This window comes from Emydura macquarii, unplaced genomic scaffold (genome assembly GCF_026122565.2).
Source record: "Emydura macquarii macquarii isolate MOO-44397 ecotype Brisbane River unplaced genomic scaffold, CSIRO-AGI_Emac_v2 contig_1230, whole genome shotgun sequence".
Taxonomy (NCBI): domain Eukaryota; kingdom Metazoa; phylum Chordata; order Testudines; family Chelidae; genus Emydura; species Emydura macquarii.
The window spans coordinates 11,488,759-11,504,304 of NW_027131367.1; positions in this window are offsets into that span (position 1 = coordinate 11,488,759).

Below are 15,546 nucleotides of genomic sequence, written 5' to 3' on the forward strand. Positions count from 1 at the left end.
GAGCCGAGCCGCGCCGCGCCGCGCCGCAGGGGCAGACAGGGCAGCCCAGCGCCCGAGCAGCTGCGGCTCCTTTCCCCGCCCCGCAGCCGGCGAGGGCATGAGCCCGGCCCCCTTCCGCCTTCGCGCGGTGGGCGGGGGCTGGGCTGGGCTGGGCTTGCCCAGCGCAGTGGGGGGAAGCAGGGCCCGGCCACAGCCCCCCTCGCTCGTGTTCCTCGGCCGAGTGGCGCTAGGCTCTGCTCCCCGGGAGCGGGGCACGGAGGGCGGGAGCAGCTTCCGAGACCGGGGACTGACCCTCCTTCCCCCCCACCCCGGGGCTGGACAGATGGTCCCCGGACCGCAGGTGGGGGGAGGCCGCCCGTGGAACTCAGATCCGGGCTGGACCCAGCCTCCTGGCCCGGGCTGGAGGGAGGCTCAGGCCCGGGGCAGACGCGGCCCCGCTGGAAGGGGGAACGCCTCTCCCCCGGTGGGTTTTTAGAGCTTCTTAAAGCAACATCTTGCCTGGGGCCAGGCTCGAGCGGAAGAAGCCCCCTGCCCCCAGGCTGTGGGTGCTGAGCCCTGCCCTGTGGTGACGGCTCCTGTTAACTTCCCATCCCAAGGCACGCGTCATCTACCGGCAGGAAATCCACCCCAGTTCCTCGCCAGGTCGCCTCGCCTGGCCTGCGCGCCACACCCTAGTTCCCAGGACCAGCAGACAGCGGGGCTTTCCCTCCCGGCGTGGAGAAACCAGGGTGGCCTTGGCTTTCCCTTCACTCCATGCCTCTGCTGCTTCACAACAGCAGGTCGAGGTGTATTCCGCCCCCACACACACTCACACCCCTTTTCATGCTTCAGCAGTGGCTCCTTTGGCCATCTTCTCCCCTTTTGCTAAAGGTTAGGCGTTCAAGTCTCCCTGCAGCTTGTAGCCCGTTGCTGATTGTGCAATGCGTTACTGGGGGTGCTGTTGTCAGGGCTGCTCATGCTTGGAGGAAACATTAAACCTCCCTGTCTCTTGCCCTGCTCTGACCCACGCTGTGGGAAGAGCAGGAGGAGAAACCCTGCCATTCCTCCCCTCCCTCAATAAAGCAAATTCTTCTATCAAGGGAGTGTGAGAGGAACTATGGAATTGCTCAGGATTGCATTTGACCCCATGGTTCTACATGTCCATAGAAAGGACATGTACCAACCCCACTCTGTACTACTGTAGCCTTGCCTACATGAGGAAAATTTCCCATTGTTGGCAACAGGTATCAGCAATAGGAGTAGCTAAACCTATTACTTGCGTTTAGCCAGAGTTGCTGAAATGATGCTGACTGCAGTTTGTTTTTGTCTGCCCTTTCAGTTAGTTTTCGGTACCAATTCAGCTGCACCTGTTGCTGATGTCTATTTATCAGCAAGGGATCATTTTCCTCGTGTAAGCCAGGCTTATGGGGAAGAACTGGCCCTGCTTCTAAAATCTAGGATCTACTGCTGGTGCTTTACTACTTTCAAAGCAAGTTAAGGTAACCACCTTTACAAGGGCAGAGCCCTAACTAAAGTACTTCTCCAGTTCTTCCCACTAATACTCATGGTCAGCTATGCTCTCACCTGCCTTGGAAAGAGGGCACAATAATGCACTCACTGGCACTGAAAACATTTTAGGAAATGCTCTAAGCTGCACTAAACCTGGCCATATATCCAAGTGTCTAAATAAGTTGAGTGAGTCAGAACCATGTCTCTTATCCATCCATTGCCTCCCCTTCTCTCCATTTTCTTCTCTTTTGTAAAGACCATTGGTACTGACATATTTCTAAGGCTGCCATTTAATATAATACATGCATAACCAATGCTCCTTTTTGTGTAGTATTGTGAACACAGCATTAGGATCACAACCACACAAGCTTGTTTACCTGAACATGTTCACTCCTACAGCATTATTTAACTTTCCAGCACATGCTGTTTGGCCAGCTGATGCTATTGCACCGCTATCAATGCACATAAAGCACACTCCTGCCACCAAGCAACTTGAATGATTGATTTTCCAATCTCCTTCCTAGCTGGAACGTAGAGATCAGTCAAGAAGTCATCGCTAGCAAAACCTCCATTGCAATTGGACATAATAAAGGAGACACGGATTACTTTTATGCTGTATCTAGAAAGTAAGAGGGATAGAAAAAACAGCCTTCTGCTGTTCACCACTTTTATGTAAATCATTCTGATAGCCTATGTGAATAGGCCACTGAAGATGATGGGCATAAAGTGTCTTATTCCAGTTAGTAGATTTTTTAGGGGAAGCAAAAGGCCTACAATGTGCAATGCTGAGCATCCTAGTCTAGTTCTACTCTGGTTCTTATAGCACCTTCTCAGAAGACGGGGAGCTCCTTTTGGCCCAGCACAATAAATGCTGTCTCAGGTGGTCTCAAGAAGATCCGAGTATTTGAAACCAATAAATCTCAACCTCATCCAGACAAGCCATCAAAGTCAAATTGCAAATCTCTTAGTTAATAATGTAGATGCCATGTCCAGCCGGAAGACTGGAGACATGCTAAAGACACAGTGAACTGTTGGATAGTTTAATGTGCACAGAAGTTACCACCCTAGTCTTGCACTGAAGCCTTTATCCATTGTTTGGAAGTGTATCAATGAGCAAGGCTCAAAAGAGGGCTCAATGTTTACTGAGAATCAGAGACCTCAGTAGGTCATCTAGTCCAGTCCCCTGCACTCAAGGCAGGACTAAGTAATAATCAGACCATTCCTGACAGCTGTTCGTCTACCCTGTTCTTAAAACCTCCAGTAACAGGGATTCCACAACCTCCCTAGGCAATTTCTTCCAGCTTAATCACTCTGACACTGAGGAAGTTTTCCCTAACGTCCAACCTAAACCTCCCTTGCTGCAATTTAAGCCCATTGCCTCTTGTCCTATTCTCAGAGATTAACAAGAACAATTTTTCCATCTTCCTCCTTGTAACAACCTTTTATGTACCTGAAAACTGTGGTCATGTCTCCCCTCAGTCTTCTCTTCTCCAGCCTAAACAAACCCAGTTGTTTTTTTAAAATCTTTCCTCATAGGTCATGTTTTCTAGACCTTTAATCAGTTTTGTTGTTCTCCTCTGGACTATCTCCAGTTTGTCCACATCTTTCTTGAAATGTGGTGCCTAGAACTGTACACAAGACTCAAATTGAGGCCTAATCAGCACGGAGTAGAGCAGAAGAATTACTTTTCATGTCTTGCTTACAGCACTCCTGCTGATACATCCCAGAATGTTATTTGGGGTTTTTTTTGCAACAGTGTTACACTATTGAGTCATATTTAGCTTGTGATCCACTATACCCACCAGATCCCTTTCCACAGTAATCTTCCCTAGGCAATCATTTCCCATTTTGTATGCGTGCAATTGTTTGTTCCTCCCTAAGTGGAGTACTTAGCATTTGTCCATATTGAATTTCATCCTATTTACTGAAGACCATTTCTCCAGTTTATCCAGATCATTTTGAATTTTAATCCTATCCTCTAAAACATTTGCAACCCCTCCTATCTTAGTGTCATCTTTGGTGGATGATACCATCTAAACCATTTATGAAGATATTGAACAGAACCGGACCCAAAACAGATCCCCTCTTCATAAGGCACAAAACACAAAAATAGAGACAATCCCTGCTCCAAAGAATTTACGGTCTTGAAACTACAGGGCCCAGACACTGTGCTGCCACTTCTGCCATCACTTAAACTTGTGCACCAGGAGTGTAAAATGTTACCACCCTAGAATTCTTTACTCACTTTGCAGGTAGCAGTTTACTTCTAGTTTATATAGGTGTAAATGAGCACACATGGTGCAAGGCAGCAGAGAATAAGGCCCCCTGAAAACAGAACACACTGGAAAATGAAGAAGGTGAAGATAAATTAGTGTTGGGGGCGGGGGTTGGCTTTTACATATCCATCTTGTTGGAGATTATGTTCTGCTCCTGTTCACATCTAGGATCTATGTTTTTAGTGAAGCACATTACCAGCAAATACAACCTATTTCATTTGCCAGCTAGGTTATCATTCCCAAGTGAAGAGCCTTTAAGTGCTAAGGTTGAACCTGAACACATAAGGAATAAGGAACTGCTTAAAAGCCACTTTCAAGGCTAGAGACAAGAAAATCCAGCCAGTAGGCTGACTACCAGGGATCCTAGCCCTCACAGGTAAATGACACGGTTGGAGATTTTAAACTGCCAGCATGGACTTCTCCTGAAGGAGCTAATTTTAACTGAGTCCCTTACAGAAAGAGGAGGTTTAAATAGCACATGATTAAAAGTCAGTACTAGAGGCCTGTCAGCAAACACCTTGTAAGGGGCTCAGTTGCAGAGTGACCACAAACCCTGAATAAAGGGGAAGCATATACTTCCACTGCCCCCGTGTAGCACAGAGACTGAATTGTGACTCAGAGTTGCAGTTTAGTCCCTGTTTTCTCCTTGTTCCTGGAAGGGGAGTGAGCTGCACCAGCCTTATACCTCATGCAGGTTATTTCACTCTCTGTAATGGGTCTGCAGCACTGACTATGGGGGTAGGACTCCTCCTATGACCCACATCTGGCTGCCAACTCACCACTCTCCTGCATGTAGTTACTGGGCTGTAGCTGCTTTCTTCCCTGCTCAAAGACCAGCAAGGCGAGTAACTGTGCAGGGGAATAAGGAGGCACCATATTCCCTTGGGTGAGTGTGTGAGGCAGCTCACACATTGCCCCAGAATGACTAAGCATTTAAAACTGTTGATTTTTTGCAGCTCACACATTGCCGCAGAATGACTAAGCATTTAAAATTCTGTTGATTTTTTGCAGCTCACACTTTGCCCCAGAATGACTAAGTGAGGTTGGAGTTGAATTTAATAAAATTGCATCCTGCTCCCCATGGCTACTGCAGGACAAAGGTGCTTTTCACTTATTACCTGTAAGACATGTTAGCATAGGAAGAAGCATGCTGAGATAAAACAGTGCATGCCCTGGCGCAGTAATGCAAAAGTGAGTCCAAGTTTTTGTTTAGATTTACATTAATGCTGGTGAAAGGTGCCAGGCTGATGACCTAGGAGGAGACTCAAGTTTTTTATTTACCCACAGAACCAGCTACAGGTCGGGCAGCAGCTTATGCCCAAAGCAAATCATTTTAAAGGAGGGTCACCCAAATAGAGACCACCTGTGAACTTTCTAGGCATCAGAACTTGGAGCAGCACCTTCTGGATGGTTCTGAGTACCTGTTCAGTCCTTGGCGTCAGCTGCACATACCTGGGATGGCAGGCAGAGCTCTCAGTCCTTCACCCAGCCTTCTCAGCCCACATTTACCGAACAAACTGTATGGGCACTATGGTGTATTACATCTCCTCCATTCCTATTTCTCCAGTCAATGGCTATGTAACCTGGGGGGAGTTATTTCTCCTGCTGAAGCCTTCCTAGGTCACACAGGTAGGGCCCAAGCATAATTTTTTCAGGCCCAGTACACACTTGTAATACGGGCCCCCTCCCATACACATAATGGGGGTTGCACCCTGGGCCGGGGCCCCCAGGCCCTGGTAAAGTGTACCCTTTCCCCACCCATGTGGGGGCCCTGCACACAGGTCAACAGCGCAGGCACAATCACAAGTCCATAGATTCAAAGGCCAGAAGGGACCATTGTGTTCATCTAGTCTGATTTCCTCTGTAACACAGGTCATAGGATTTCCCTGCAATAATTCCTGTTTGAATGAGAGCAGATCTTTTAGAAAGACATCCAGTCTTGATTTAAAATGTGGCAGTGATGGAGAAATCCAACACAACACCTCGTAAGCTGTTCTAATGATTAATTACCCTCACTGTTAAAAAGTCAGACTGACTTTATTTCCAATCTGAACTTGTCTAGCTTCAACTTCCAGTCATTGAATCTTGTTAGACCCTGTCTGCTAGTTCAGGAACATGGCCTGCATTGACCTCACCTAAGAGGCTGCTCTGAATTCTGACCCACTCTGCCAGCAGGAGCATGTAAGTTATCTGTCCCATGGGTGAAACTGATAGGTGTGGAGTGGCAATGGCTTGCCTCTGGAATGTGATTCTGTTGAAAATAGGACTGAGCCCAACTTGGCATCATTGAGATTACATTCATTGCAAGATAGTGGCTTTGTCTTGGCCTTCCATTGATGGCAAGGGCTAGGATCCCTGGCTGTTAGCCTACTGGCCGGATTTTCTTGTCTCTAGCCTTGAAAGTGACTTTGAAGCAGTTCCTCATTCTTTGTGTGTTCAGGTTCAACTTTAGCACTGAAAGGCTCTTCACTTGGGAACAATAACCTAGCTGGCAAATGTGATAGGTTATATTTGCTGGTAATGTGCTTCATAAGGCACGAAACACAAAAAAAGAGACAGTCTACTCCAAAGAGCTTATGATCTTGAAACTACAGGGTCCAGACACTGCACTGCCACTTCTGCCATCATTTAAACCCACGCACCCGGGGTGTAAAAATGTTACCACTCTGGAATTCTTTACTTACTTTGCAGGTAGCAGTTTACTTCTAGTTTATACAGGTGTAAATGAGCACACATGGTGCAAGGCAGCAGAGAATAAGGCCCCCTGAAGACAGGACACACTGGAAAATGAAGAAGATGAAGATAAATTAATGTAGGTGGGAGGGGGTGGGGAGCTGGCTTTTACATATACATCTTGTTGGAGATTGTGCTCTGCTCCTGTTCACATCTAGGATCTACGTTTTTAGTGTTTGCCAGCTTTAAATATTATGATTTTATTGGCTGCACTGGTCTTGGATATAAAAACAAATACTTCCTGGAGAAAATGTGGCTCAGCACAAGAATACGGTAACTCAGAGAAATAGGAAGTCTAAGCATGGAATCCTGGCTCCATTGTGATCAATGGCAAAACTCCCACGGACTTTGATAGACTCAGGATTTCCCCCTTAGTGCCTATTTTACATTAAATCTGGCAGAGGAAAGATGGACCAAATGGGAGGTTCTGACTCTCTTTTCAGGGCAGGTCCATGCAGTGCCTGAAACCTCTATAGATGCTACTACAATACAAATAAAATAAACATTGATATAACATTTACAATAGTAGCTTGTACTCTTACCCTATCTTGATTCAACTGAATGCTGGTGTGTACTGGACCCATCCTTACTTTGGCATATATAAAGCATGGCCTGTCAACAATTCTGCTTACATTTAATACAAAATTAATAGCAGAATATTGCAAGATACATGTTGTAGGCTCATGGGTTCAATTTATCTTAAAGTGTAAAATGTATAGTTTTTCTAGTCATAATGCACCTGTATTCTTTAATTGAACATAAAACAGAAGAGAAAAATCAATGTTTTCATGCTTATAAGAAGAGGTTTACTCATATAAGTCAGCAATAAAGTCAGTAACCGAATCCCAGAATTTCCCTTATTATTTTGTGTGCAGAAGGGTCCAACCAAAGCCCTGTCCCTTCACACCCATAAGCTCCATGAGTGTACAGGGTTGTGGACTCAGTTCCAGATTTTGCAGGTGAACTTGTTTGTATCTTACATTGGGGCTGACCAACACTCCATGTCCGAAGCTGACCATGCTCCACATTTGAATCCAGACCTGAATTTTAACATTCATACAATATGAAGTTGCTACTTCCTAGCTAATACCAGCAATCATAATGGTCTCCATTTTTCCACGTTTCCCTCCTCAACTTTATGGGGAGCCAAAAGCCCTGAATCACTCAGTTTTAAAATCCTATCAGATTTATGACCATCCACACAAACAGATTACCAATTTTTAGTACTAAGCGGTGTTCTCTTCTCTACCCTCAATTTGTCTCCGCATTTCTTTGGCTGTATCTGCTCCTCAGCTAGTCATTATGAATTAATGCAACATTGTGTTTTGATGTTAGAATTATTCAGAAATATTCCATTCTTGTTGGTTTTGGGGATGCTACTCAGAGACTGCTGCTGTTAATCGTGTTGCATTAGTTAACTGTAAATAATTCCAGGGCTATTGCTCACTGCTATCATCATTTTGTTAGTGCCGTAAATAGCATGAATTGTTCCTTTTGAAGTAACCGATTTAGTTGCAACTTTACCTTTTGTTAGACAGGTTGGGCAGTTTGGAAGGGGCATGTTACAACAGATGGAGCAGCATCAGAGTGGGTGGGAGATGAGAAAACCTGGTTTTGGTTGCAGCTCTGCCATTGCCTTTCTGTTGGACCTTGGGCCGATCATGTAGGACTAGATCATGCCACAATTTGAGGGCAAACACATCTGTAATCCTCCACCATGGTCCACCAAGTGCACACCTCTGGGGTCCTAGCTTCTCAGCTGTCACCTCTCTCTTAGATAGAGATTTGCATCTCTCCCTACTGACTGGGGCTCTGAGGCTGCACACAGTCCTGCCTACATTGTGACAATCCCAGCAAGTCAGATGGCCCTAAACAGGCCAGTGTCTGCACGTTGCTTTCTCTTTGAAGGCTATGAACAGTTACAAGGTACCACACAACTCTTTATACGCAGGCACATTTATTCTTAAGATGAAAGCATTACACAGCAAACATAAAACAAAAACCCAATAAAAGTCCCTACATGCATGCTAGCATCATTAGTCTTATGTGGCCTCAGTAGACCAAAGTCTTTCCAACCCTACCCAGGAAGGATTGGGGCCCCCCTTTGGACAGAAGATCCTGTCTGCTTGTTGGATCAAAAAGAAGGCCGTGCGTCAGTTTAAACTCACGCTATTTACCCAAGAGTCCTTTGTCTGTTGGTCTCTGGAGAATCTGGTCTGAACTAATATATGTGCACGCCCCAGGAGGAGGTGATACTTCTGGAGGGGGGAGGGAGGGAGGAGGAGAATTACAACCTGGTGACTTTCCGGAATCACTACCCGCTGTTTTTAATTCCTGTGGGAGCCCTCTGTCATGGAGTAGAACACAACCATACATAAACCATGCATTTAGAAACAACCGACCCCAAAGGTACTGCACGAGGTGGCAGTACTGGTCACAGCTCTCCCATAAAGAAGTTTCATACAATCCAGCCCTTGGTGGACATGGGGAACAATTGATCACCATCCTCATTATAAACAGACCTTTTACCTGTTTGAAGACTTATCAGGTCCCCCCTTAGGCTTCTCTTCTCTAGACGAAAGAGACCCAATTCTTTCAACCTTTTGCCACGGGTCAGGGTTTCTAAACCTCTATAATTTTTGTTGCTTTCCTCTGGACTCTATTCAACTTGTTCACATCTTAAAGAGCAGTGTCCAAAACTGGACACGGTTCTCCAGCTGAGGCCTCACCAGTGCCATATGGCCAGGCATAGTAGGAGCAGAGAGTAAGGACTTCCTCTCACCCCAGGTAACAAAGGAGGCGCAGGTGTTGTTACCAGGTTGCTCCCCTTGGTACCAACTTGCAGGAAAGGAAATGGGAAAAGGTGAGGGAGAGGCAGAGTGCTCCAGCTACACTCGCTCTGGTTCTAGAATGCCCACAAAAGCAGGCAATCCTGGTAGCTCTATGCTGGCTGGAGAGCCCCCTGATGGCGGAGGTCTCCCAGGGGCTATTTCTACCCCAGATCTGCATCAAGGTGCCACAAGGCAAGAAAAAAAAAAAATCAGGCCACTGGACTGTATAAATATGAATCCTCTTCCATGCTGCATGAAGCAGTGATTTCCCCTAATGTGTGTTTGCTGCCTCATTTCATATTGAAAGTTACAAACAGGATAAGTGATAAAAATTGTCTAGCCACGGCTGAGGGCTGCCCTGGGCATCCTGAAGAAGCCACAGCAGCAGCACCAGCTGCCAGCAGAGCCCCGGCCGACTGCTTGTAGTGTCTCACTGTCACTTGACAGATTAATTCCATGAACATGCTTGTAAGTGTCTTAGGAGGTTAATGAAACCGATGGCAGGTGTAAGATACCTCCGCTCACAAGAGGTTTAGCTGGGAAGAGAGCTTCGCTGGGTGAATGAACAACTGCAAACAAGTAGGACACATCACTTGAGTTTGAGAGTCAAAGACCCAAGTCGCCTATCCTCAGCCCACCTGCAACACCTGCACATCACAACCCATTTGTCCTCTATTTCCTGCCCAGCAAATCACCTCCCCTCTCTAACAGGCTGTCACAGATCCCTGGCCACTTAGCCTTTTATGGTCATCACAAAACAGCAACCTAGAATTCCATGGCAGCTGTAGGAATCCTGCTTCAAATGCAGAGTCTCCTGCCCCTTGAGCTAATGGACTATCTTCTGGGCAGTATTGAGACTATGACGCACAGATGAGCAGTTCTGCTTTCATCCAGTAGGGAGTGGCGGCGGCAGCAGCATGTTCTCACCTCTTTCTAACCAGTTCATTGCAGTTATCCTTGATCACTTCACATCGCTGAGTCAGGGTCTGTCATATTAACTCCTTCCTGACTAGCTTGTGAATGACGGCAATCTGCCTTGGGCCTGTATAAAGGAACTGAAAACACAAATGGTATAGTAATTCAGTGGTTTAACCACACTTTTCATTCTCCTGCTGGATCTCCAGGGTACGTCTGTTTCAGTGTTTAGCATATTAGATAGTTAGAGAAATCTTCCATATGGTAGGCAGTGTTGTGGCCGTGACGATCCCAGGATGTTAGAAAAACAAGTTGGCTGAGGTAATGGGGGTGAGCTAATATATCTTTTATTAGATCAACTTTTGTTGGTGTGAGAGACACGCTTAAGAGCTCTGTGTAAGCTTGTCTCTTTCCCCAACAGAAGTTAGTCCCATAAAAGATATTACCTCACCTGCCTACTCTCTATAGTTAGAGAAAGACAGTCCATTCAAGGCCAGGTACAGCATCCACTGACTCAAGCAGTAATACAGCATGCCAGGGTACATTGTAGGATTATATATGTAAACACATGCAAAGCAATGAATGTAAAATGTTTTACCCAATGTAGAAATAACCTTAAATTCCGATGACTGAAATACCAAGACACCAGTAAGTTCATGTCTTTAAATGAGGAAAAATTGAAAACAAAACAAAGAAAAAACCCTACAACTCCTCCTGTAAATTTAAAATTCAACACAACATCTCAGCTAAAATGCTATGCTCTGAAGCATATCCCTAAATTAGACTGAGCATTGCCATCTAGTGACCAGCATGTAACCTGCACATGAGCAAATGTGCCCATTTGTCTTTTATCTCTAACGAACACGGCTCTAGCTCCTTTCATCTGAGGCTCTCAAAGCATTGTCAAGTCATGTAACACCTGTGAGGTTAGAAAGGATTATCATCATACACATGGGTAAAGTGAGGCACAGCATGGTTAAATGATTAATCCAACATCACAGCGACTCAGTGGCAGAAGTGGAAATGGAACCCAGGAGTCCTAGCACCAGTCCCCCAATCCCACCACCACACTTTATTCCTGTAACCCAGCCGTGTTAGTGCAGAGTTGAGGTAACTGAGGGTTGTGTTAAGGGTTTTGAGTTAGCAAAGTTGAGGGATTTGGGATAGAGTTTGAGTTAGTGTTTAAGATTGCGTAAGTAGTGCTAAAATAAGCTGTGTGTATGTAAGCACAAAGGATTTTTTCTTAAAATACATTTGTATGTAAAGTATTAAGCAGATCCTAGACTAAATATCCTTCATACAGGTAAGGAGGACAAGTAATTGAGGCTTGTCATACAACAGATGTTTCAGTAAGATGAGGTGACACGTAGAACAGCTCACACACAAAAACAAGGGCACATGCAGTTAAATTAAAAGGCGGCAAATTCAAAACTGCTAAAAGGAAATACTTTTTCTACAACAAATCGTGGAACTCATTGACACAGGAAGTCATTGAGGCCAAGAAATTAGCCAGATGCAGAAAGGGAGTGGACATTGATATAAACAAGACTATTCAGGGTTATAATTAATGATAAATATTTTGTAAGGGAACCTCACGCTTCAAGTCTTAAGCAAATCTTTATCAGTCATCAGGAGGAAGGGGTGTGTGTGTGGGGGGGGGGGGGTGAGTGGAGGGGGGTTCTTACAACCTTCCTCTGAAGCATCTGGTACTGGCCACTGTCAGAGATAGGATGTGGGCTATGTGGACCTTGGGTCTGATCCAGTCTGGCAATGGCGATGTACCTACCTCCACAACCCAGGAATGAACCCTGGTCTAATATCCAGAGAAATAAAACAATGGCACTTTAACTGTAAAATGTGTCAGGTTCCGTGCTGGGTTCTGCTCCTCTGGCTTGGCTGGAATTCAGGGTGGCACTGGAGGGAAAACTGGTATTGAAGACAGAGGGCCTGATTTTGCTCTCACTGTGTCGTGGATCTGAGTTGCTCTATTGAAGGGAAAGAAGCCACACTACTGTTAAAGCAGTGTAAGTGAGAGGACATTCACACCCACACACTGTTATCAGTTAGGGTTAGTATCAAAATTCTGTTCTCATTTATGTTGCTGTAAGGCCCTGATCCAAAGGCAATTGAAGTCAAAGGAGAGACACCCAGTGAATTTGATGGCTTTGAATGAGGCCCTACATCGTGGGTAATAGATATTTTTGATTAACTTATATAGCAAAACAGTCTTTAAGATGCCACAGGACTCACGCTAACAAATTTATTTGGGCATAACCTTTCGTGGGCAGAAACCCACTTCGTCAGATGCAAATATATCTAGCAGTTTTCATCCATAGATCTCAAAGCATTTTACAAAGGAGGCCAACAACATTCAATCCATAGACTTCAATGTAAGCAAATCAAATATGTCCCGTAATGTTTAGGGTTAGGTGCCTAGAAGAGAAGGGTTAAAAGGGACTGTTGAAAGAGAAAGTCGCAGTTTATACATTAAGGTTTATGGTTACCTTGAAAGATTCAAAGTTAAGAAATAATAAACTATCATTATCCCTCAACATTTGACTGTTCCTTTGAAGCGGAAGAGTTAAGACATAACTGATACAACCGAAAAGTTTGAGTATAAAAACCCTCTATAGCACCATTTATAAATAAAAATACAGCTTTGGCCGTATTCAGTCAGAGGCTCCGATTGCACGTCACCTTGCTGTGGGAAGGCCCCTCTGACTTCCGTGAAGTTCCATGGGAAGTCATTGCAGAATCAGGGCCTAAAACATACATCAGTCACACGGGCTATCAAGGGTATATTTGTAAATAGCTTCTGTGAGGCTAATAACTGATTAATAAATGTTAGAAGCAGGGTAATGAGCAGTGAGTGTAAACATGGTTATAAGCACACCGACAGACGGTGTTAGAGATGTGATAAGCCATGGTTATAAATGACCTATGGAGCTAGGAGACTAACAGGTAACCCTTTATAACTGTACTCAGTATAGGGTGACTGATATATCAAACACTTGTTTAATCATGTTCCATGCAGCCCAGCTCTGTTCTGCCTGAACACTCTTGCACGCACGCTAAACAGAGTATGTCAGCTATCATGTACAGGTTGTACCTTCTGAAGCAGGAAGGCTGCATTTTGAGCAGGAAACTGCCATCAAGAAGCACAGTGGTTTTAAAGCAGTAAAATTAAGCAAGACAAACTGGTCAGTAACAGTGGCAGCAAGTAGGAAGGTCAGCGAGGGGAAGCATGGTCCAGGAGTTAGGGCACTGGCATCTGGGTTCAAGTCCCTGCTCTGCCACAAGCTTCTTGTGCGACCTGGGGCAAGACACTAAGGGCTTGCCTACATGAACATTTGGTTCACAGCAAGCTGGGGGTGAATGTAACCTGCGGTAGCCTGCCATGCACTAACTGTCCATGGGGATCCCGTTGAAGCACACCAACACTTTGTTAGTTTGCTTTAATGAACAATTAGTGCACTTCAGCAAGATCCATCTGGGCAGTTAGTGCGCAGAAGGCTGGTGGGAGGGGCGAGGGGAGGAGGAAGGCGGCCTTAGCCTCCCCGTGCCTCAGTTTTCCCTGTGTAAAATGGGGATAATCTTATTGCACAGGGGTGTTGTGAGGATAAATAAGTTGAAGCGCACAGATACTATAATACTGGGGACCTGCTGGTTTCACCACTTGTTTAAACATGATCTGAAATAATGTGTTTGGCTTGCTTCCACTGAGACTGAAGCATGAGCCATCTCTATGTAGACAGATTAGATAAGAGGAAACACTGCAACCCAGAGCTCATTTCACTCAATGCTAGAAACTCTTCTGAGTTTCCCTGAGAATGGTTCCCCACAACAACGAAGCATTGCATTAGTTATACCCAGTATCCAATTAACCCAGTGCACTCATTTGCCTCTTTCTACCAACCCAAAGGTTTGGGTGAGTTGAGAATTAAAGCTTATTGCCATTTAATTGTCTCAGCCATTTGGAGAAAAGTGGAGCAGTCAGCCATTAAATAAGTGATACAGGGTAGACAGAACAGAGTAATCAAAACAAAGTGTATGTAGATTAGCCTGAAATCAGCATATTGCAGAGAAAATTTCAGAAGCAAAGAGGGAGGTTGAAGAGTTCTGTTCAAATTAGTTACAGCTTGTTTATAAGATTCTGTTTACTTTAATTATAACCTCCTCCCCCCTTTTTTGTAGTTGTTGCTGCATTTCTGTAACACCTGAGAATCTGAAAGCAGGTGCTAACATGAATTAAGCCCCACAACACCTTTGGGAGGTGGTGAGAGACAGAGGGATCACTCCACTCAGCAGTGAAATACTTCCACCTTTGGGGAGGAATGCACCAGCAATTTGACGGTGCACAGCAACACTGTATACAACAGTGTAGGACAGGAAGTGAAGAGAGTCATATCCAAGAGACAGGATATAATTAGCGGAGTTTAAAATCAGGACAGGGATGCTTATTTCACTGTTCTTGAATGTACGGTGGCTCTCCTTCAAATAACTGTACTGCAAGAGTTTTGCAATCAAGGTAGGCGCATACAGCTGAGTGACTGCCAGTGGTGCAGGCATTACTCAGTGGAATGGTGGTATAGATGGAATTTCACCCCCCTCCTCAGGGAAAACTGCTCTAGGTATCTAGCATTCTTGGTGGGGCACAGGCAAGTCAAGTGGGGTGTGTGCACACTGTTTTGTCACCACGTTTATGGAGCTGTATTATCTGTGTGTGTGTGTGTCACCTTCACTCCACCAAGGCTGGGGAGACTCTCCCCATACTCAGTACTCCAGGGCACTCACCTGGAATAGAGACCTAGGTTTGAATCCCCAGTCGGGAGCAAGGACTGGAGCCCAGGTCTCACCCCTCCCAGGTGAGTGCTCCAACCAGTTGGTTATAGAGTCAGTCTCTCTCTCTCTCTGCCCAATGGTCATCCAGGTATTAGTACTAAGAGGAACAGCTTCGACAGGAGCAGTTGAGCGACACCTGCCCCCCAATACCTGACAGTGTGGTGGTTAGGGCACTCACTCGTGCATGGGGAGATTCAAGTTCAAGTCCCTGCTCCAGGTAAATGCCCTCACCAGTGGGCTATGGGACAGGAAAGAGGCGGCAGCACCTCCTCCCCCTCGGCTGTGGATGGTGCCTAAAGCCCCGTGTGACTCTAGCCTGGAAGACTGAAATGCTTCATTTCAGTGTTTCTGAAACGTTTTCTCCTTTTTCCATCCAAAACATTTCACCAACATCCCCACTTGGGAAATGTTTCGGTGCTCCCTGTAGAGCAGTGGGCTCACTGCTGGTACGCCCCCTCGTG